The sequence below is a fragment of the Uloborus diversus genome, chromosome 3 (assembly GCF_026930045.1).
Source record: "Uloborus diversus isolate 005 chromosome 3, Udiv.v.3.1, whole genome shotgun sequence".
Taxonomy (NCBI): Eukaryota; Metazoa; Arthropoda; class Arachnida; order Araneae; family Uloboridae; genus Uloborus; species Uloborus diversus.
Genome location: NC_072733.1, coordinates 174,696,128 through 174,719,873, shown reverse-complemented (window position 1 = coordinate 174,719,873; position 23,746 = coordinate 174,696,128). Strand labels below are relative to the sequence as shown.

The following is a 23,746-nucleotide window of genomic DNA, read 5'->3' as shown; positions in this document are numbered from 1 at the left end:
CAAATCATCAACAAAATTCTCACGGATATATGGTGGTAGTTTTCTTTTCAGTTGATTGACCATTATTTCTTTTCACTTATCGAATTCTGTAATCTTACTACCATATTATTCCACTCATGATAAAAATTAAAAATGGTTTAACTAAAAACGCGAAATCTCGCCAAGGCTACTTTGCTCGCACTATACTAAAACTATAACCCTAAACAAATTTGGCGAAACCTTTCATCTGAGGATAAAAGGAATAAAGTAAATTCTTTCTCGGTTATTCATTTTGTTCTACGATAATATATTCAAGAAAATATTTTGCATACTGTCCATTCCAACTAAATGCTGCTGTAAAATATGGTAAGTTTAATTAATTTAAGATTTAAAAAAAACCCATATTCTTGCAAATTCATACAAAACAATAAATTTTTTACCTTGTATAACGTTATCCAAGTTTGTTAATCCAGAATTTTCGCTTTCACCAATTATTAAGGAAATAATGAAAACTAACATTATTTTGAGAAGCTCGAGAATACTACTAAGGGACGAATTAATTTCTGTAGCTGAAAGCAAACTAAGACACATCGATTGCGTTAATAAATACTCAGAACAAACTGCCTGTGTTTACGTCAACAGACACACGTGGAACGCAACTTGGCAATGTTTTAGTTTCATTTGCAGTTTTGTAAATCACCGCAAGGTAGCGTATTCGAGCGCTGGAGTTCCGAATTAGAAACTGTAATACATATGTTTGTATCAGTTTTACTAATTATTTCATATTTAGATTTTAAAAAAAAGTTCCCATTCACTTTTTGCATTTTTTTGTAAAATATCCAATTTTTGGGTATTTACCCAGGCCTTGGGTAAATACCCAAAAAATATTTACCTATCTGCTGGATATTTACCCGATCCACATCACTATCCACGCGCAAAAGTGCGCTCTTCTGAAACGTCACGAGCTTACGTCACAGGGCACTAATGGGCAGCCTTCCGCCGAAGATCCCTTGTTTTCGCTACGGACATTTTGAGCGCGCTGATATTTTTATTTTTTAGAAATTCAATAATCGTTTTGAACACACTATGGAGGCAGGATTCGTTAAAGCACAATCTAAATAATCTTCCTCAGGTAACATCAATGATGATATTCGAATATTTCTGAGAGGATGAGAGGTTTAATGTTCCAGAAACGCAAGGAGATAAGTTTTCGATTTTTCAATTTTATTTTTATACGATAGAGTACGATAGAATAAGCCTTTCACGTTTCGTCTTCGAAGTCGAATGCACGTCCTTCGGTTTTTCCCCTATCGGAAGAGCGCATGATGTCACTTCCTGTGCCATTTGACGTCACAAGCGCTTGAACTTTAAAAATTAATTTAAAAAAAAACTACTTATCGTATCGCAAAAATTTTTTCACCTATGATGTTCATGCATGTTACTCTATCGTATAAAAATAAAATTGAAAAATCGAAAACTTCGCTATTGCCGAATCTTGCACCATCCTGATCCCAAAAGCACTTTCTAGCCAAGATGGATGTTTTCTATACGAATATCACAAAAAGTATCCTTATTTTTTTAGATTTGCCAACTCTATCGATTTTGGCGAGAGTTTCCTGCAGAATCTTGCGCTTTACCACTTACCAGTTATTTTCCATCTTTTTTGAAAAAAAAGTCTTAAAATAGTGTTCCCAATTAATAAAAATTCAGTTTTATGTTATATTTGAGTAAAGCGATAGTTTGTTGCCAATATTATCGGTTAAATCAGCGCCGCCCATCCAATGGTCTGGCGACCACTGCATTAATAAGAATTAATTTCTCGTGAAATTTCCTTTAAATTTGAACTGTGAGATCGGCGGCAAATTCAGTATATTCTAGGGAATTGTGGTGGGGTGAAAAGGAGAAAAGTATATTCATGACTTAAGAAGCATGATGGAACTTTGTAAAAACCTTTTCAAATGAGTCATTCCATGCGAAATGAGCAAATAAGTTGTGGCTGACATGTCACAGATTTCAATGAAAATTTTTATTTAAGTAAATCATGCATATATATGAGGAAATGCAAAGTATGGAAGTTTAAAAACTTTGTTGAGCTGTTATTGAAATTAGAAGTTGATGCTTACGCTAAGCCTAAATTTTCAGAGGTCATGGCAGCCAGTTTATGACTCAATAACTCCGTAAGTTAGAAACATGCACTTAAAAAATAAATATTTCCATTCTATAAACAACTCTCTATTAGGAAAGAGGAAAGAAAAATTTATTCGGAGCTTTTTTTGAACCTGAGACAGTAACAAAGATTGAAAACTTGCCAATTTACTTCAGATTTCAAATCACTCTTCTCGCTCTTTTAATGAAACGAGCTGATTTGTGCATCACATAACTTCCTTTTACTCCAATTTTATTGTCATTTTCCCATTATTGGCAATTTTAATGTGATTTAATAGTTTACTCTCTAAATATCACCACCAGTAACCAAATTGAAACCAGATTTAAAATTAAAAAAAAACCGCCAAATTTGTAGCCAACTTGGTGACCAAAAGACTGGCAATATATTGCCAAGTGTTCGCCAAATTATAACACCACTTGAGTATACATCGAAATTAACAATGATTTCCCCCCAAAAAGGGGCAAAAGACCCCTTTAGAAACACCCGAATGCAACCAAAAGGGGAGTTGCACGACTAGACCCCACTAGGAGTCTACGTACCAAATTTCAACTTTCTAGAACATACCGTTCTTGAGTTATGCAACATAAATACGTACATACGGACGTCACGAGAAAAGTCGCTGTAATTAACTCGGGGAATGTCAAAATGGATATTTCGGGTGTTTATATGTTCTTAAGCACTTATCCACGTGTGGTTGGGTTGAAAAAAAAAAAAAAAAAAAAAAAAACAACATTCATTCGGGGGTGAGCAAAATGGAAATTAAGGCCGAATTTTGAGTGAACATTTTTTCGCGAATATAATACTTCCTTTTTTGGAAAAGGAAGTAAAAATAACAGCAAAAACGATTCAGATTGAAATATTATCTATAACTGTCTGCTTTAATTTAGCAATTATTTTTGAATTCCTTGGTGATGAAATCGTACTTTAAAAAATCAAAAATTTCTGAAAATCTTGTTTGAACATGAGGAAATGCCAAAAATTTACTCTTTTTTTATGTAACATATTAAAGTGTCTTTTTAGATAATACTAAATTTTAATCATTGGAATTGGCATATTTTTGTTACTAGAGTAACTTGAACTAAGGTATAATTCCATTAGTTACGGCTACTTATTGTAAGTTTAGTTTTGTTTATGAAGTACTTGCTAAAATTTTTCCCTAAATTTTGTGAAGTATACAGGGTGTTCCGTTTTAACCTGCAAGACCTTTATTTTCACAACCGTTAGTCCTAGATGTATACTTCCAAGTGCAAAAATGTTCAAAATCAGATGCAGAGTTAAGATATTGAAAGTTTGAAGTGAAAATAAAAATAAGCCAAAAAATATAAAATTTAACTTTTTATACGGGCCCCTGGTTTCCTAACATATTTAGAGAGATAATCTGAATTGAAGAATAATTTCAACACAAAAAGTTTGAAATTAGTACGACCCATATTTACCGAGACAGGAAACGCAGCGTTTTGTGATTTATACCATTTTTTACTCGCCGTCAATAGCACCTTTTGAGGGAAAATATAGCGGTTAACAAATGTTTAAAACAGTGGTTCCCAACCTTTTACACTTCGCGACCCCCTTTTCACCAACTAAAAAACCCGCGATCCCCTAATTGTCTCTATATAAAAAAAATATTGTGTGTATAACTGAAGGTGCTTTAGATATTTTATGCAAGTCTAATGGATATTTTTTTTAGTTCTACTATAATGGCAAAAGAAAAAAGAAAAGAAAGACTGCCTTTCGATAATGTAAAACATACATTTCGGCACATTCAAAATTCTTTCTTCTTAGCAGTGACGAACGCAGGAGTTGGTTTTCTCCAACTTTCAATGAAGTGAATGAAGGCATTTTCATGTAACGAGGCCATCCCGAGATCAAAAAATTGGGAGGGGGCGTTTGGAAGAAACTCACTATTTTTCAAATGTATATGTGTAGCAAGAGAGAGAGAGAGAGAATCCAGATTTTTGCTTGGAGGAGGGGGGTGAGGGGTGTCATTACTAGCTTATGAGCAATATTAGGAGCATTGCGTTATATGAGTATGAGTGGAGAAAAGGAAATAACAATATGAATCCACAGTTGTAAGTGTAACATTCACGATGTTTCTCGCCCAGAAATTGTTCGAAATTGTAGTTCTGAAATTGCAGTTTAGACGACCACTGGTAATGTTAGGAGGAGGAGAGGTTCGGGGACTTTTGTGAACGTTTCAAGCTCGGAGTTTTAGACGAGTTTTAACCATAGTGAAGGGGGGAGAAGGATCGGGGATGCTATATGATTTTTCATGAAAACGATGTGCCCTAAATAAGCTGAGTTGTAGACCATCTTTGTTGAAGCTAAGCAAAGAAAAGAGTTTCGGGCGACCTTTCCCCGGAAAATTTTTGAATTTGAAGTTCTAAAAACGCAGTTTTGCAATCTTTGTAAACGTAAAGAAAAAAAGTTTGAATTCGGAGCCGCTCCCCCGGAATTTTTTCGAAACAGAAGTTCTAAAAATGAAATTTTAGAAAAGTTTTAACGATGTAGAGTTGGAGAGAGGATTTCGGTTACTCTCAAGGAAGTTTTTCGAAATTAAAGTCCAAAGAACAGAAAAGTACATCTTTGATGACAAGGGAAAATGTTCGAAGACCCTCGACCGGATCTTTTTTTTTTTTTTTGAAATTGAAGCTCTAAAAACGAGATTTTATATGATCATCTTCTTGAACTATGTGAAGATAGACAGCAGACACTCCCCTAGAATTTTTCTCGAAATAAAAATCCTAAAAACCCTTTTCCTGACTATGTTTGATTAAGGGCGGAAGGGATTCGGGGCTCCTCCAATTCGAATTTCCAAAATTACGTCTTAAAAACGGAACTACAGGACACCTTTCAGGATAAGGGTTGGGGTTTAGAGAATCTCTCACAGAAATTATTCGAAATTAAAGTTCCAAAAACGAAATTTTGGATGATGTTAGAGGGAATGACTTCGGGATTCTTTTGCGGATATTTGTAGAGATTGAAGTCCCTAAACCAAAGTGTAAGATAATTTTAGAGGACGTTTGGAGTTCAGGTACTCTGGCATTTACTGTAGCCCCATAGTCTTTCTGAATCCGCCATAGCGCTCAAGTATTGATACGGCATAACTTTTGCATTTATTTTTGAATAGCAATAAAAAATATTAATACTTTATTATTTCCATTTACAAAAAAGGAAGTATTGTATTCGCGAAAAAAGTTTCACTCAAAAATTGACCTTAATTTCCATTTTACTCACCCCGAATGAATGTTGAGTTTTTTTTTTTTTTCGACTCGACCACACGTGAATAAGTGCCTAAGAACGTATAGACACGCGAAATATCCATTTTGACGATTTCCGAGTTAATTACAACAAGTTTTCTCGTGACGTTTGTATGTGCGGATGTGCGTACGTATGTCGTATAACTCAAGAACGGTATGTCCTAGAAAGTTGAAATTTGGTACGTAGACTCTTAGTGGGGTCTAGTTCTGCACCACCCCTTTTGGTTGCATTCGGGTGTTTCTAAAGGGGCTTTTTGCCCCTTTTTGGGGGGAAATCATTGTTAATTTCGATGTAAACTCAAGTATTTGGCGGACACTTGGCGATATATCACCAGTATTTTTATCGCCAAGTTTTGTTTTGTCGCCAACTTGGCGACAAACTTGGTGATTTTTATTTATTTATTTATTTTAAATCTGGTTTCAATTTGGCCACTGTTGGTGATATTTAGAGAGTAAACTATTGAATCACATTAAAAATGCCAATAATGGGGAAATGACATTAAACTGGAGTAAAAGGAAGTCATGTGATGCACACATCAGCTCGGTTTTTTACTTCGATAACTTCTCATTCCCCTGAAATAAATAAGTTCGCCGATAAGTTCCAATCTCATCTTCTGTATGGTCCCTTAAAACTTTGAACTGGAATATCTCCTTGAGTTTTGGTCGCACAAATGTCAAGTTTTTTGTGTCAGCAATAGTTTTCAGTAGAGATTATTTCTCTAAGTATTAGTTAGGGGATCTAGGGCTCGTATAAAAAGTTAAATTTTGTATTTTGTGACTCATTTTTATTTTTGCTTCAAACTTTCAATTTCTTAACTCTGCATCTGATTTTGAACATTTTTGCAACTGGAAGTATACATCTAGGACTAAAGATTGCGAAAATAAGTCTTGCAGGTTAAAACAGAACACCCTGTATAATAGTTCAGTATGCATAATTAAATATTATTGTGCCACTGAAAGTAATTTTTCTCTCTAACCGTGGTATAGGGAAAAATAACTAAAGTTTCTGTAAATTTTATCATACCAGCATGACTAAAAGAACATCCTGAGTTAAAATATTAAGAAAGAGGACCATCTCGTATAATTCTCAATAGCATTTGAGATTGGGCTATGAGTTTAAGGAAATTTGTTTTATCCATGAATAAGTATATTTGACGAAATACACCCATTTATTTCAACCGTCCTGCTGCGACGTTCTTTGAAATAAAGGAATTCCTTTGGTAGCGACACTCGTCTATTTTAGTCATAGATTTTCTATCCAGAATAAAAATTGCCAGATAAACAACATTTGCCACACAATGAATCTAATTTTCAGTGGAAAGCAGATCACTTTTCATTCTACTATAAATGGCACAAATGCATATTATGGAAGTATTATGGCATTAATATAATAGTTTGATAAAACTATCAAACTATTATGCGTCAGAACAAGTATGCATACGCCATACAATAATCCACTTATAACTGCAAGATATTTTCTCCTTCTGCCTGCTGCAATCACATTTCTTTCTTTTTCTTTTTTTTGTTATGAATAAAACTTATCAATCTTGAAAGTTAGGCTCAATAACAATTTATTGAAGTGCCCATATAGCTGTCTTGAAAATAAGAAATCATCATCGTTTCAGCTCAATCACCAATTAAACACCTTAATTCCTAGTCTCAGATTTATCTCAATCATCAGTGAAAGGAGCATATATTTGAAGAGAAAGAGTTTAGAAATCGGAGAGGCTAAATCCAACATCAATAATTTCATTTGTTTGTTACATACATATAGCAACTCTTTGTGGCTAGGTAATGTTTTTCTACACATTGATTTTATGTATCGATATCTTTTCAGATAAGTGATTTTCTTATTAAGTTAGTGAACCCACATGGACCGTTACTATAGTACACATGACCTATTAAAGATGTCTGGAACTTCTTGAAATATAATAATGAAAGTACTATAAATGTCTTCAACTGGATTTTCCTACAAAAAATGAGCCACAAATTTTTAGCCAGATCGAAAGAACTTTTGTAGAGAGCAAAAAAAAAAAAAAAAAAAAAAAAAAATTGATGCATTTCTTGAAGTTATTATTGTTGCTTAAATATAAATTTTATCCACTAATTGTTTTATAAATTTCCCACTATACTAGTAAGTTTCATCAAAAAATTGAAATGAATGTTAGATATACTTGCTTTTTTGCATCATTTACTTATTTATCTAGTTCTTTGAATTTTCGTAATTTCACATAAAACACAAAAAGAATGCTAATGTTCTGAACTTTTTTAAAAGCTTGGAAATCAAAACCCAACTTCGAATGTCTTCAAGCAAATAGTAAAAAATACTGTTCTATATTCCTGCAAAATTTGAAAGTTGTCGAAATTTTCCCTCATTTAACTTTTTGGGCCTATGTGAAGGGGAAAATCGCCATTTTACAAAATGTCACTAAGTTCAAAACTGATTTTGAAGGCAAAAGGAGTTAAAATAAAACTTCAAAAGTAAAGGTAGTTCTTTTATGACACTTAGCATGTTCTTGGTTCTCAATTTCAGCAAAGCTAATACATTCCTTAAAGCTGGAGATTAAAAAATTATAATGCTTAATTATGAGAAAATTGAAATATTTTCAGTTTTTAAAACACGGTTAAAAGTTAACTATAATAATCTTGATAATTTTACTCATATCAGATGAATTGCCATACTTCATAGATTACAACTATTATAACTTTTATGTTTTGATTAAATAGTTAATAAAATACAAGCCTTCAAAAATGCAACATTTAGAATATGAGAATGCTGTTCAATTTGACCAATTTTCAATCGCATGTAACTATTAAAATAAAAAATATTTAGCCAAAATATTTTAGATAGTTTTATATAGGCATAAAAGGAACCTGTATACCAAATTTCATAAAATTCTGTTACCATGCGGCCACCACTTATTTTCTGAATTTTGTTCATTTCGTTTGGAATGACCCTAATAATAATAATAAAAAAAAGCATAACTTCAGCCGTCAATTTGTGTTGGAAAAAAAAAAAAAAAAAAAAAAACCCTCCTTAAAGTATGTAAAGGGTCGAAAAAAACGAAGTTTGAAATCTTGATTTGGAATACCCGCCAAAGGTTGCGTATTTTTAAGTACAAAACATACATAAAATATTATCAAGTTTGAGACCTCTTTGGAATTCCTTCAAAAGTTGGAAGGTCAATTTTTAAAAATTTTTATAAAAAAAACCCAAATGTTTAAATTTTTTTTCTAAATACCATTCCAATGCTTTCTTTTAACACTCTTTTCACGCATCTTAAAACTTATTTGCATTCTTTAGTTTTTAGTTCGCAAATAAGCTGTAAAGTTTCGCAAAGTTAACTCAAAATTGACTTTTTTATAGCTTTTTTTGCAATGAATGTGCACAATGCAGCCTTTAGTTGGAATTGCAATTATATTTTATTAGGGTAACAGCCCAGAACTCACCACGAGAAAGTGGTTTAATTTCATGTTCAATTCTGCCTTACCCAGCCACGTTATTTACAATTGCTGCAGTATGACTTTAAACAGGTTTTTACTTTTGAATCAAGGTTTGAAGTTGGACTTGTCAGTTTTGGCGTTGATGATCGCGACTATAAAGTTTTTCACATAAATCCATATCTTGCCTCTTCCTTAAATACCGATCTACTGACTCTCTAACCAGTTTTATACCGTTCAACACCCAGAAAGGGTCTATTGAGTTATTGGTAAAGTTTTAACTGTTTTTGAAAAATTAACTGTTATTAACTTAGCCAGCTCAATCTGAAAATTTCAAAGTTTTAAAAACTCATTTAAAAAGCGCTTAAAAGTATTTGGTGCATGTTCTTAATAATACAAAAAGCAAAATATGACCCTGAACTTGCTGTCAAAAATCCAAGACCTTTCAGTCATTAGCGTTCGTTAACGTGTGCAGATGGAGTTATAGAGTTTTATATTTTTCAAGCTGAACTGCTAATGATATCAAGATATTCATAAGTTATATCTTATTTTTTTCCCACTTATTTTGGAGATATTCAAGCTTTGGTAGAGGCCTCAAGGAGTTGTTCAAACTTGATAAAAAAAATTTGTGCGTTTTGTACTTACAAACATGCAAATTTTGTCGAGTATTCCAACTTTCTTTTTTTTTTTCGGCCCACTTTAATGTACAGCATGAAGTTTTTAAAAATCAAATGATAAGTTAAATGATGAAATAAAGTGAAGGATTATTTAGTGTGTAGGAGGAAATTTATATGAACCTGCAAGAAATAATGTCCTGACAGACATAAAATACTCATGTTTTTGCATAACAATTGAAAGCACCCGGATTTAATTATTCATAATAGTCTGTGAGAATTAATTTCAATATTTCATTCAGTTTTACGCAAATATTGTATTGTTTATCCTTAGTTTAGGCAATACACTTACACGCTGCATGTTATACTTATGTCACAGAAAATTACAATAATTTATTATTTATAAATTTATTCAACTTGATTAAAGATTTGAAATTTTTTTAAAAAATATTTTCCCCACCTATTAATAGGCAAAACTTGGCCGTTTATGAATAATCGCAAAGCGGCTGATGTTTTACCGATTACTGCCGATTAACCGGCGTATCCGTAGTTAGAAGATAAAAGTTTTACCTTTTCTTTTTCTTCTATCTTTCTTTTTTTAATTTATTTACTTTGATTTTGATGTTGTTAAAGTTGAATGTGGAGTAAATATATTGTTCCTGGGAATAGAAATGGAAATTCAGAAGAAAAAAAATGGAATTGATGCGTAAATTAAAAAATGTGCAGATGCTTCTAGCTGAAAAGTGTTAGAGGAAGGCAATCAGTGATTGCAAAATAATAATAATCTATATAATTAAAACAGAGAATATATATGAATGTATGTTCCCTATACAAATGCACAGTTTACGTCAGATCTCGACCAAATTTGGTAGGGAGGTACTCGGGCACCCGAGAAGGAACATGGGGGGGGGGGGGGAATAACGCCAAAAGAGAACCGAACCACTCGAATTTTAATTTTAGAGCCCGAAAATGGCAAATTAAACGGCTCTTTCTGCGCGAAATAATTATCCGATTTTCTTGATTCAGGTCCCATTCGAAATCCCGCGAAAAATACCCCTGATATTGTTTGTCTTCCTTCGAATTTAAAAGTAACAAGGCTGCAGAATCACTGGGAAAAAATTTAAAGCATTTTTAAGCCAAATATGGAACAGCATTTTCATATCGGAAAATTAACGTTTTCGCGATCTCATTTGAAATTAGCGTGAATAAAACCATTCAGAAGGTCGCCACTTTTTTTCTCAACTGTGACTAAATGAAATTTTGTTTTTGTTTTGATCTGAAAATTTCCCCTTTTGATTAGTATTTTGCGCTTTATCTTATCTTTTCTTTTCTTTTCTTTTCTTTTCTTTCTTTTTTTTTTTTTTGTACTGCCAGCAGAAGATAATCAAGGATTTTAGTTGTACTTATAGAGGGTTGCGTTTAGTTTATTCGGAAATTTTTGATTTGCCGTTTTCTTTCTTTAAGAATGATTATTTTGACGGGAAATTTTACAGTATTATTTTTCCTGATTGAAGACTGATTGTTAAACACGTGTCACTTACATAACTTTTATTTTTGAGGTAGACCGAGCAAAGCCGGGCAACGCAGCTAGTAATAAATAAATAAAGGAAGAAAACACCGAAATCTAAAGGTACGAGTGACATGAAAATTGCATCAAGAATTGCAATACAATTGACGGTGGTCAAGTATTTTTAAGAGAAGTTTAGTCGAGGATTGCTGCAAATTTGACTGAGTGAGAGAGTATCAAAAAGGCACAAAGTTGCTGCCATCATCATTTAGTCACCACCATTAAGTCATTTAATCAAAACTCAACAATGTACAAGTTTTGTTGGTTCAGAAGAAGATGTGTGGTGTCGTAAATATCGCAATTGCGAAAGCAGGACCTTTAATTGGCCCTAAAGTCGGACATAAAATAGTAACTTGTAACACCAAACACTCTTCATGAACTCTGAGGGCAAGGAGTGCCCATATGATGGTTTATAGGGGAGCAGCAGACCTAAGTGTATCCTTATATATTATTTCTGTAGCCTGTTTTTGGTTTCTACGCGAGATTTTCCTCAATTCTTGGTCGATTTCTTTGATTTACACCTTATTTTAAAGCTTATCTTGCAGGCTACTGACGAAAAATAGACCCACGGTCTAAAAATTGTTTTTGGGGGCAAAAAAACCTGCTTTAAAGAACCAGAATAAGGTTTTCGGTTAAATTTATAACTTTAACTTGCACTGTTACCGACAGAGCTGAATAGCTTGATCGGCAGAGCGTTCGACTGGTAACCAGGAGACTGCGTGTTCGGGCCCACGTCCGGACAATCTGCATCAAAAAATTAGAAAAATGACATGAACAATGAATAACATGAACAATGAATAACAAATGTGAGGGAATACATGAGGTAGGAACGCTCCTAGCTGTTATGAAAACTTGATGCAATACGGAGATAAATTGATACTCAATTGTAAGGTTTTTTTTTTTTAAGCTTTGGCTCCGGGAAGAAAATGAAAGCATAATGTAAGCGAAAATATAAGTATCAGGTTTAAGATTTCATACTACATTGGAATTGTTTTTTGTTCAGTAAAATATAATAAATCGTATGTTGAAATATAGATTCTTCTAATGAGTTTTTGACTCTTTGTAGAAATAAAAAAAAAATACTACCTCAATTTAAAGGGTAATATATATATTTTTCTTCTTTTTGCAAAAAAAAAAAAAAAAAAATAGCGTATCACATTTTTACTACATTTGAAAAGCTACGCTTAAAAAAGAACTTAGTTCAAATTATTTTGTATTTTAACCGTGCTGTTAAATGATGAACACGTGCTGCCATCTAAGTCATAACGGTTCAAACAGCCTGCGATAACAAATTGTAAAAATGTTCCAAAATAAAAACACTTCTCGGCAAAAAACAATTTAAAATTACCTGTGTTTTTTTTTCGGTAGAGTTCGGTTTCGTTTCGGTAGAGCGTTCGGCTATAAACTGTCTGAACTTCGGGCCAGTTCGGGCTGTCCGACATAATAGCAAGTTTACAGTAATATTACGCATTACATGTACTCATAACATGCAACAGATAACACACGTAATAAAATAAATGCAGTGGGAATCCTATTTGGTATTTCGACTCCTTTATGCAAGCTACAGTTATCATTCAGATAAGTTGACTGCTAATCGAAGGGTGTTCTTTCCTTTTTTTTTAAGCTTTGACTCCGTCCAGACCACTGAGCATAATGTAAGCATAAAAAAAAGTATTAGATATACCTCAAGGGAATCCCTTTTGTGCAGAAAAACATTTTCATTGTATGCTGAAATGTAGATTTTTCTAATAGCAGTGCTCGAACTTTTGTACAAATGAAAAAAATACTACGCCAAATTAAAACTACGAGTTTCAACCAGTAAATCTTTAATTATTTATTCGAATGCGATATAAAACATTAAAATTATTATCAACTTCATTAGTAAGAAATCATTTTCTACTCCTCTGCTTTCGGCTGAAAAAAAAAAAAAAACATTTTGTCTACGTTCGAAAAATTACACTTAAAAAACGGACTCAGTTCAAATGGTTTTGATTTTGAATTTTAAGTGTTCGATTAAAAGAAAAACAAGTGCGGGCTTTTAAGCCGTACAGGTTAAAGAAGCCTGCTGTGGGAAATTGTTGAATATTCAAAAATAAAAACACTTATTTTTTCAACCGAATTTATTACTTCTCTAGAATGTTTGTTTCAATCGCTACGTGAGATCCTCCTCATTCTTTAATCGAATTCCATGTTTTACGAATAATTTTAAATCGTATTATGCTAGCTAATGACAAAACATAGACGCATGATCTTATTATATTTTATTCGGCGAAAAACTTTTTTACTGTGTTTTATTACGCATTCCTTCAATGAATAGCATTCGAAAAGGAAGGCACAGTTGCTAGGTTTGTTGGAGCGTCGTACTGTTAATCAGAATGGCGCCAGTTCGAATCCGTGCCACAAAATATTTCTTTAATGTTTCTTTTTTTTCCGTCAGATGCTCACATGAGCAGGACTGTATTTGCCACAACCTGTTTTTTCACATGCAAAATTACCGATTTTTCACGTGTCACTCAGCCACACTTTTAATGATATTTATTGAAAATACGTACAACCAAAAGGGGAGCGATGATCAAATTATCACAACGTTGTATTTAGCGAGGTTTTGTTAGTGATGTCTTCAAATTACATGCCTTCTCTTGTGCGCTTACGTTTTTCCGTTTACTTTTTTCGGTTTTTCTTCATAATATTCTTTCTTTGAAATTTTTAAAGAGCGAAATGCCTTATGAAACGATTCGAAGTACAGTGCGGAGTTCCGCACGGGTCGACTAGTTTTTAATATTTTGAAATACATGCCAAACTGACACTGAGTTCGGTATCTCATTTTAGACGCAATGGCAAAAGACATTATTTTAAAGACACAATTTCAGGCTGTATTTAGTTGATTGTAACATAAGGGAAAGGGTTTGGTCCTGCGCATGCTCCCCCGGAAGTTTTTTATACCCTTAAAACGCATTAGGGACTGTCCCTGGAAAAACTTTGATGTTGACGTGTAAGGAGAGGAGGTGGTTGCTCTAAGAATTTTTTTGAAGTTATAAGGTCGACTCTTGATGACGTTAAGGGAGAAGAGAGGGTTCGAGGGTACTCAAATTTCGACGATAAAGCGTAATTCACACATCGTCTGCACGTCACGTTTGATACGTGAAGCGGACAGACATACGTTTTCCGAAAAGGGAGACATTCATAGTCAACTTTCGATAACTCGAAGTCCCAAGGGACCGGCTTAAATGTCCGAGTTATTGCTAGCTCGAGTATGAGAAGTTTCCACAACCAGTCTTAAGAGTTTGGGACCCAATGAAAAGTTCGTGATAAAAGAATACTCGAGTTATAAGATTCAGGCTACCGAGATTCGACTGTATTTGAACGCTTCCAGGCTCATTGTGTTTTAAAGCACGTAAAACACATGACAGTGTACAATATTCACCCAATGGACAGTATTCACCTGACGTCACTGCGGGTAAAAACCCTCACTGCAGTGCATTGTGGGAACTGTAGCAGACGAAAATCCGGCACTACAGCGTATAATAACACTTGCTTTTGTGTGGCTTATAAACTCTTCTTTCTATTTAAAAATGGGAGATTTTTTACGTTTTTAACTAAGAAACGCTGTAAAAGAATGATGAACGATTCATTTGATACGAAATACTTTCTATATTATCGTATTTTCATGGGTTTAAGCCTCTTTGGTTCCTTATCACAAACATGGTGAAAACTCGAATTCTCTTTTTATTTTCTCCGTTTCTCGGCATTTTCCATGCATTCGTAAGTCTTTTTAAGCTCTAAACATGTTCATTATGCGCATCAAGTCCCAGTAATCCTTAAATAAAACGAGTTTTTTTTAGCACTACTGACACTGCGTGATTGGCCAAAATACCCGCAGACGGACAGCTGATGGGACCGTTGCCAAACCGTGAATAAGGTCCATAGAGAGACATATAGGGGGTTCATCTTGTGGACACCGAACCAGGGGTGCTTTTTCACTTCAAGAATCAAAGCTTCATTGAAAGCGTTCGTATTGTTTTCTTCCATGACGAATTTTAGCGAATTAATTAAAAACAGAGTCGAGCAAACACGTGAAGGAACAAGCAACACACCAACGTTGAATTCAAGATGACGCTCGTACTTAGCGCTGATTGGCTGCTTTTAAAACACTGGTTTCCAAGCAGCGAAGTCGCCGATCTTCGACGTCGCTCCTCGCCGTGACGCTGAAATTAAAGTCAAGTGATTTCGGCGTGGCCATTCACGACGTCGATTTAGATCGGGCGCGCATGTGCAGAAGAGTCAAGTTTTCCCCTCGGCGAAGAGCAATGCCGAAGATTAGCGACCTCGCTTCTGGGAAACCAGGGCTTTACTGGACGGACGTCAAATATCTAGTTTGTTGTCACGTTGATGGGTCTCGTACAATACCTGTCATGGCAATGCCTACCCAAAACTGGTTTAGGGAGAAAAAATCCCAGAGGACAATGTGTAACATTTTCAGCGCCCGAAACCTTGGCTCCAATATTCCCGGCGCCCGATCTTCCCATTTCGTGATGGACCTGGTGAGTGCATGGTGATGAGCCGGATCCTTTCAGAGAAATAGTTTAATGGCTAGATTTTATTCCAAATGGAACTGAGAATTAAAGTTATCAGTTGTGGTTAACACGTTGTTGCTCATCCCCCCAAAGGCGATGGTACCCCTCTCGAATGTTACAGAGAATACCTCCCTCCCCAAATGAGATCAAAGTCCCAATAAAATTAATCCTCCAAAAAAAAATTCAACGCCCCATGACCCCCCCCTCCCATGCACACCCTTTGACGTAAATGAATCATATTTTACAGTGAAAATGAGCTTTAAATCAAAAGAATTTCACTCGGTAACACTCAAACTCTCTTCTTCAGAAAAACAAAATGTATGGAATATTTTCTTAAAGTACGGATTATATACGTAGTTTACATACGAAATGGTGCATTTAAAATTTTGTGATTTTTTTTCAAGGTATCCCACTATAAAATTATTGCCATAAAAATTATCCTTGATATTCTGTTACACTACAGCAAAATTTGTGGTCCCATGTTGCTGTGCAACATTGGGCCGATATCGTTAACTTTAAATGTACTGTTGCCACACCGTTTATTTGGTCCAAAGTATTTGTGTTCATTCCTTTACCTTGAGATATTTTTCTGAAATTTTTTTACATGATGGGTTTTTGTGGATGTTTGCATTGATAAAAAGATTTAAGATTACAGAACAAATCAATTAACTGTTGGAATGTCACCGAATCGATATTTAATCGCTTTTCTTTAAACTTACGCCATCTTATTGTTTTCCCGCCAGCAGGCTTCAGTACGGATACGGGCATGTAAGCAAATAGATTAGTTAAGTGTGAAAAATTAAATGAAATTTCAGTGTTGTGAAATTTTTTTTTAACCTATTGTAAGATGAAACAGCTTGTGTCATTCGGTATTAGCAATGTTTTAACCCAAATTGAAAAAAATTCTGACACATTCTCTGTTTGTTGACGCCTTCTCATTAAAATTTTTATACCCATACACAATTCCCACTTACTGGAATCCGAATTAAATTTTTCCAGAACACAAGAGAACAACTTACGTAAGAATATAATCATTACATGATGTATATGCACAGATGATTCCTAACTAGTTATTTTTTTTCCAAACAAATAATTTAAGAAGTTTTTCATGATTCATTAAAAGGGAAAAACTTTTCCAACGACGTATAACGTGTTTTAGCCTACACGTTTGGTGATCTTCTACGAAACTTTCTTGTTACTTGTAAAAAAAAAAAAAAAAAAAAAACTGAATTTTCAAATGAACTAATCAAATTATTTCATGATAATTTAGTTTTTTCTTTCACTGCTGTTGGAAAAAATTTGGTTGATGTCAACAATAGTTCTGAAGTATCGGTTGTTTACAAATCGAAAGGTGTAAAATTTGGGTGAATTATAGTTTACCGGAATCGCTAGTTTGTTAAATCTATGGAAATTCCATTTAGTATCTCACCTGTTATGAAATGTCTAAGAAATGAGCAGGTCGTTAGCAAGTGATGCTTTTTATTATCATTTAGAATACTCGTCAACTGTTTATGAACGTTTTTGAACATTACTTTGCGTTGAGCACTTTTTATGGTTAATTAATTTATTTTCTAATTTACTAACCAAAACTAGAAATTATAAAAAAGGAGAAATGTCAAAAATTTCGGAACATAATTATTTGTTTTACTTTGTATATCTGCTTTTTAAGCATTATTTAGCACAAGCAGTTAACTTTTAGCTTATGTATTCATTGTTTAGATATTAGTGAATCAGTTATTTTACTGATTACTTTGTGAAGAAATTTGATATATGCAAAGCAATATGTATTTCTCAAAATGATAAAAAAAAAAAAAAGCATTTTTAAAAGTATTTCAATTTTATAACAATTTGGTATGATGATGTTCTACTGTATATGGACAGTAGGGTGAGCCGAAAAAAATCGAAATTCTGCAAAGCACTTAGCCTTAGTGCGGAAAATTTGTCCCTCCCTAACACTATATGTGCAAAATTTCGTGACTCAGAGTTATTGTCTTCTGCTCTGGCAAGAGACTTGGAAGTTTTTGAGATTTTTAGAAAAGAAATCAAATACATTTTTTTACAAGATATTTTGAATTCTTGCAGAATTTCAAATTAATGGCCGGAATTTTGTAACTTCCAAACAAAAACTACTGTAAATTTCAAGCTTGTGAGTTAATTATTTCTGTTATGGCAAGAGTCCTAAGTTTTGAGAATTTTATTAATTTTTTGCATATTTCCCAGAGCTTTTGTTACTTTATAAATACTTAGATTTCTAATCGAATTTGCTCTTACATGCAATAGAATTTAAATAAAGACGTTGTAAATTTTGAATATCTACCCGCTACCACAGTCATACACACAAAAGAAATTTTTTTTTTTCCATTTAAAGTTTAGATATCTTGCCAAGGTTGTGGGAATTAACCCAGAGGCAGGAAACTATGAAAAATAATTTGTGTTAGGAGTTTACAAAATCTTGCTACAGGCCTGTTATTTTAAATTTTTCCAGGAGGGTCGGGGAGGGGGGGATATGAACTCGATGAAATTGTACCCAAAAACTACAAAACCATGGCCAATTATATGTAAAAACATTAGTTTTTCAAAGAAAGGGGGTTTATTGACCCCTCCCCTTTAAACCCTCTTAATGGTGGGACTGGTTCAACGGATTGTCTGATGTTGTCTTTGAGGTGATTAAAAATTGCAGTCTATTAGGTATGTAGCTACTTTGTTATGTGTCACTCACATTTTGAGATTTTTTTAATAAAATTCTTAAAATTCAGGCCTCTTGCCACAGCAGAAATAATTCACTCACAAGCTTAAAATTTACGCAGTAGTTTGTGTTAGGAAGATACGAAATTCCCACAATAAAGCTAAAAGTTCTGCGAAAGTTGAAATATTTTGTAAATATTACTTTTTATTTGATTTTTTTTAAAAATCTCAAGTTTTTTTGCCAGAGGAGAAGATATTAACTCAGAGTCGTGAATTTCTGTACAGTAATTAGTGTTAGGTAGTCAAATTTCCCACATCAAGGTTAAGTGCTCTGTGAAATTTTGATGTTTTTCAGCCCATCCTAATACAGAGTTGTGACTCGTGGGCCAGTTAAATGAAGGTTCACAAAATTAATTTCAAAATTTAACTATGCAGATACAACTTAACGCACCTGTTATTTTTTGAATATTTTTATTAAATTAATTTTTATTTATTTATTTTTATTCCTTCATGTATTTTATGTTATTTCATTAAGTTAATACTTTTCTTCTTTTTGTTTCTTGTCAATGATAGTTTTTTTATTTGCTTCAATTATTTTTTCAGAAATTTTAAAATCCTTAGCAACACTTCTTTCTAATCAAAAAATGGGAACTTGAATTAATTTTATCAGTTTGAATCTCCTGGCCATGGTAAGAAGGATATGGTATGTAATTTATCACTATTTCTTCTACTTAAAAAAAAAAATATTTATAAGATGCTGTTTTGAAGTCTTTAATTTGAAGTTAAATTACAGTCGAATACCGACTTACGCGAGGGATGCGTTCCATGACCCCTCGCGTAAGTCGAAATTTCGTGTTGTGCAAAAGGGTATGTGTAAAATATTTTATAAACATACCTAATTATTTTAGGCACTTGTTAGCACCACCTCAAACTGTTTTAAACCGTTTTTTAATTTTACATTACCGTTTCTTACATAAAGAACAGAATTTTTACTATATTTAAAAAAAAAAACTGTTTTAATCAACATAAAATACTGTTACGATGCACAAAATCAGTGATCAACGGGAAAGAGAGACAAAATAAACTACGGTACGTACAGTATGTAGTAGTAATAAAATGATGTACTATAATAGTGAAGTAGATTCAGTATTGATATTTGTAACTTTGAAAAATAAAGATGTCGATGATTTAATCTGCGTGATCTAATCCTATTCTAATACATTTTAAATACAGTTGCTTCGCTAGTTCTTTTATAACGTTTCCATCTATAGTAACACCTCTCTTTCTGGTTTCTTTAATTCTCAATTCAAGAGCAGCTTCCGTTTTCGTTTTTGCATTTTGCTTAGACATGACTCAGTGAACTTTGGCGGATTTCCTTTTATTGACTTTTAATTGTACATGTGGAAAATTCATTCACATCTAATTGTCGCGCTACCCTTCGACGCATTTTTTAGTTGTTCAAGCACTTCGAGAAACTTTATCTTTTTCTTTCTGTCTTCATAAACTTTAGATGAAAGTGCTCTTAAGAGTCGTTATATTTCAGAAACTTTCGAATTTAGAATGAAAAAAATACGGTAAATGCGGAGTACTTATTTGTATACACAAATAAAGACATGTTCAGATTAGTACGGTGTGGGAACGGGAACTTCCGCTGCCAGTGATGCTAAAGGGCTGAAGATCCATATACGAAAAAAATACTTTCAGTAGAAAGTACAAAATCTATACTTTCACATCTCGATTAACTTCTGAAAATTGTCGTGTTGCGGGCGAGAAATTTGTGTTAGATCTAAAATTATTTACTGGTGAAAAAATCGCGTTATAGCCATTTCGCGTAAGTCGAATCGCGTTGTAGCGGAAGTCGACTGTATATTGCTTAGATTTTTTATGACTATTTCCTTTTTATTTTCGAATGTGTCAATATATACGTTTTTCTTTAAAATGTTTTTCAATAGGTACTTTAGTTTTAATTACTAGTAATATATAAACAAAACAGCTACTTTGTTCCATTTGCATTTTGTTTGAAAAAACTTATTTGATGTAATATAAACTATAGATTTCATTCAGTGGATATAATATAATGAAAGATGTAGAATAATAAAGTCAAAATTAATTTTAAAAATCAAAAGTTTCTTGATTTCATGTGCTTGAATTTAAGTAAGCTATAATTTTTCCTTTCGTTAAAAAAAAACAAAACTGTTTGATACATTATTGTTACATATGGTCTGACTACCAATGAGATGGATAGGCAAACTCTTTTATTAGTCTTTAGGGATGCCAACTTTTGCAGATGTGTGTTAGCCTGTAAATTAAGCAGAGTCACATGGTGAATGAGCAAAGACTGGTGGGTTTATCAATAGATCTGTTTCAAACAAATCTAAGAAGGGGCTTCTGCCTTTGTATAGAAGTTTAGTAAGACCTCATTTGGAGTATGCTGTTCAGCAGGGTCGTCCGAAGAGGGGGGCGAGTGGGACAACCGTCCCGGCTCCACAAAATGTGGGGGCGCCCCTCATTTTGTGTATCAAAGATCGTACACAATCTTAGAGACCCAAAAAAGGGTCTCGTAGACCCTAGGGTTTCATCGTCTACACAATCATAGAGACCTATACAGCCTAAAATAGAGAATCATTGCAATGATTTCCTATTTTCCTCCGTGCACAAAAAGACTCCTCTCTCCCAGGCTCTAAAACATTCGTTTCCTTTGTATCATTGAAGCAGATATAAAATCTGAGAACATACCTGTTTAGAATAAAACAAAAGGCACTTCTCCTTTGTATAGTTCCCACCAAATTTCTTAGAATTCAGTCCCTGCATGAGCTTACCGGGTATGGAGGAAGCGGTCGTGCTTGGGAACATCAAGACAGGAGATGAGTTTAGGTTGACCGATATCATCAAAAAGAAAATACTTTCAGTTCACTGCAGTAATTTCAATAGGCTGTAGCCAAGAAACCATTAGCATTCTGCTAGTGAGCGTTTATATTGGTATTTTTTTAAGGTCTTGTTTGATGTTTTTTTTTTCTTTTACATTTCAAATGGCAGAAAATCTTACAAAATGATAAGATAACGATAAAAGATTTAAGATATTGAAAGTTAAAGTTGATTTTAGGGCCTGCTCTCCATCTGCCATTGCCTTAAACTGGTCCTGAATTATTATTTTCAGTAATTCAGTCGCTACTATTTTATTATTTTTTAAGAATAAAAGCCTTAAATACATTCGAAATAAGGAGTAAAAAATACACATTCTACATTAAAGTCTACATTAATGTGCTTTTATCTGGATTTTAATGGAACATGTTTTTTTGATTGCTCTGTGACATATCTATACCTCAGAGCCAGATTGACGTAAGTCTAAAAGTTGCAATATTCCGCATCGACCAGGGTTAAAAGAGTATGCATCTCATCCTTTGCATATATAAATGTGTTTAAAGTAAGCAGGGTTGCCACGCACCTGGAAAATATGGAAAACCTGGAATTGTCAGGGAAAATGAAAATCTCTAAAATGGTCAGGAAATTGTCAAGAAAGTCACAATTTTTTGAAATTTCAGGGAATTCCTTCCCAATTTCTACATCTGATGGGTGAAACTGTTGTGTAAAAATGTGAAAGTGCGGTAAATGTCACATTCCAGATAAGCAAAATTTCCTGATAGTTGAGAGGAAGAAAATCCAAGCCAAAAATCCCATAGTATGTTTAAGATTTCAGTCCTTATGCATCCTTCAAACTTTTCCATTATTTCAGCGGTTGGAAGTTATTTTAATTAATTCTGGATTAGAATTATTTTATTTATTTTTGCAAACTTTAGCTGTTATTGAGTTCATTAGCAAGTACATATTTTTTGTAAAAATACTAAATTGTAAAAAAATGAGAATTTAAGTTTTTAGTTCTACATTTGCTTTTAAAGTTAAGGGTTTGTTAAAAATCTTTTTAAAATAAAAAATAAAGTCCATTTTAGATGAATAGTTTAATAATTTTCTATATTCTTGTATTAAGAATATAAATTTTAAATTCAATCATCATTGTAGAGAATATTTAGCATGCATTTTTATTTTTGAAACAGAATGAACTATGGGTTTTATGGATCCTTGCTTGCCAAAAGAAGATGTACGATTTTATCCCTTTATCACAATGGTGATAATTTTTTCACATGTTTACGTTACAGTTGAGAATGTTTTGGAAACATCCATTCTGGGTTTTTGTTAAAACATTGATGTTTTAATTTTGAACATTTTTTTTTAAAAACATTGATGTTTTTAAAAAAAATGCTACACCACTTGTTGAGGTTTTAGTATCAACAACTGCATGTTGGTTAAAAATTTGAAAGAAAAATCTTGGAACATTATGGACTGATGGAATGCTGTTATTCGTGCTGCAAGGAGGAAAGGACACTTTTAAACCAAATGAGATTTCTTACAATATGCTCAGTTATGCTAGAATGATTCCTAGCACATATCATCTTGCAATTAGGAAAAGGTTGCAAAGTAATAAAAAGATTTAAAAAAAAAAAAAAAATACTAAGAAAAAGTTTTGAGTAAAATAAAATTTTTGCATTGTAAGGGAAACAAACTTTTGCACAACAATTGCAGAGATTTAAAAATAAAAGTATTAATTGGAAATATCTGCAAGGCATTCAAAGCATTTGTAATTAAATTTTAAGTTTGTCTTAACCTAACCGAAATTTTGATAACAATTATTAATAATGTTTTAAACCATTATTTGGTTAATAAAGTAGGTTCATTTACAGTAAAAATTATATTGTACTGATATTGAATAACTTAAGTTGACATTCATTGTCCTGGAATTTTTTCTAAAATCAACTGGAAAACCTGGAACTGTCAGGGAATTTCATTCGTGAACTTTTGTGGCAACCCTGAGTAAAGGGCATATATATATATATATATATATATATATATATATATATATATATATATATATATATATATATATATATATATATATATATACATACATAATAATAATAATAAAAGTGAAAAATATTGAAAAGACCACACCAAGAGCCCATAGATGCGCAACGCAGCAAAACTAAAAAGCCAAGTAAATATAAAATTAAGCAAACAGAATTTCAAATATTAAACAAATAATAAATAATAAGTGATGATAAAAAGGAAAAATGCAAACAGCTATTAAGTAGGAATAGATAAAGAGTGAATCCAGAGCTCATCAGCCGTGGAGGATTCATTAATTATGGTCAAAAGACCAAAATTTTAACTATAAACTATATATATATATATATATATATATATATATAATAAAAGTGAAAAATATTGAAAAGACCACACCAAGAACCCATAGATGCGCAACGCAGCAAAACTAAAAAGCCAAGTAAATATAAAATTAAGCAAACAGAATTACAAATATTAAACAAATTATAAATAACAAATGATGATAAAAAGGAAAAATTCAAACAGCTATTAAGTAGGAATAGATAAAGAGTGAATCCAGAGCTCAT

The 23,746-nt window shown here is 32.9% G+C and overlaps 1 protein-coding gene across 1 annotated transcript in view; it reads left to right on the top strand.

The window, feature by feature from the left end:
• Positions 1-18,904: 18,904 nt before the first annotated feature.
• The window catches only part of LOC129219299 (serine/threonine-protein phosphatase 6 regulatory subunit 3-like), a 129,909-nt gene continuing 125,067 nt past the window's right edge, over positions 18,905-23,746 (top strand). The window contains exon 1 of the mRNA XM_054853641.1: positions 18,905-18,987. The gene's annotated coding sequence lies outside the window, so the exon portion shown is untranslated. The remainder of the gene's footprint in view (positions 18,988-23,746) is intronic.